We start from the raw sequence: 1,175 nt of genomic DNA, 5'->3' as shown, positions 1-1,175 counted from the left end.
GTATACCCAGCTCCTTCCTGTACGCCGCGCCAGTCCAGTGTCTACGCTGGGCCCCTAATCCAGCACGGCACTGGATACGGGGGCTTAGCAATAGGGATATTTGCAGATAACACAGACAACTAATTAAAACAATTACCTTCGAAAAATTACTTTTGGGGCTTTGTTGAAATGGGAAATGTGGAAGCAGTCACATTCCAAAGCACCTATACATTTCTTTAAAAACGTTGAAAAATGCACCCTATTTGACAGAAGCCAGCCAACAAAGGCACCAAGGACAACATAAGGGACGTTACGTGTACTTACTAGTTTAGTTAAAGAAATTATAAATTACTGGTAATTAAAGTGGATGAAGAAACTACTTGCCGCAGGTGGGGAACGATCCCACGACTTCGCATTACGCATGCGATGCTCTAACCAATTGAGCTACCGCGGCGCCGTTCGCCCGTCCACTTTCTTGGGTATTCATGTTTTTGCTACTATATAGCTTGCCTTGGGAGTGTTAGCCAGCGTCACCACTCACAAACCTTGGCGGCGGATGGGGAACATCCTTCCTGCCGCAGGCGTCACGAGTAAGCGATCTTTCTTGAGGGGTACGCAACTGGTCAGTAAACCGGCACATGCTAGCTAAGACATCAGTGTTGCCGGATTCGAGACTCTCCTTATGCAACGAACGAGAAGAAAGGGGCGTCAACCGAGGGGCAGATGTGCGGCACAGCCGTACGGGTTCGCCAGGCAAGGCGTGTCGTGTGAGTAGCTGCCGCGACTTGGCGTGACGCCATCAAACTTCCTCGGCCTCGTTCGTCACCGGGTTTTCCCGTCTGGTGCGATAGAGGGGCCGCCTGTTCTGCGCTCCGAGCACACCCGTTACTGATATTGCCTCTATTTATCGTTGGAATCGGACTATGAACCTGTTGAAGCTATTGCGATTTTTCAAGGTTAATAAATATTAAGGGTGCATTAAAATGTGGCTGCCTCCAAATTTTTATTTTAATCAACTGCCCTAAAGACTCTGAAGAAAAAGTTAATTATTTGATTTTTATATTTCTTCTGAAGCTATCATTATTAGCGGCAAAGCATGTCGACTTTGCCTAGGAACATTGGGCGTGTTCGCTGGGCTTGTAATCTTTTTAAATATCACTTTTCGTTCATTATGAAAGTGCTATGACAAAAATAAT

General features: G+C 46.4%; 1 non-coding gene across 1 annotated transcript; it reads right to left on the bottom strand.

Moving 5' to 3' along the window:
- Positions 1-360: 360 nt before the first annotated feature.
- TRNAT-CGU (transfer RNA threonine (anticodon CGU)) lies at positions 361-433 on the bottom strand. The gene has a single exon. It is a non-coding gene; the product is annotated as a tRNA-Thr (tRNA).
- Positions 434-1,175: the final 742 nt, after the last annotated feature.

This window comes from Dermacentor variabilis, chromosome 4 (assembly GCF_050947875.1).
Source record: "Dermacentor variabilis isolate Ectoservices chromosome 4, ASM5094787v1, whole genome shotgun sequence".
In the NCBI taxonomy this organism is placed as follows: domain Eukaryota; kingdom Metazoa; phylum Arthropoda; class Arachnida; order Ixodida; family Ixodidae; genus Dermacentor; species Dermacentor variabilis.
The sequence above is the reverse complement of the archived record's forward strand: the minus strand, read 5'-3'. Positions and strand labels throughout refer to the sequence as shown.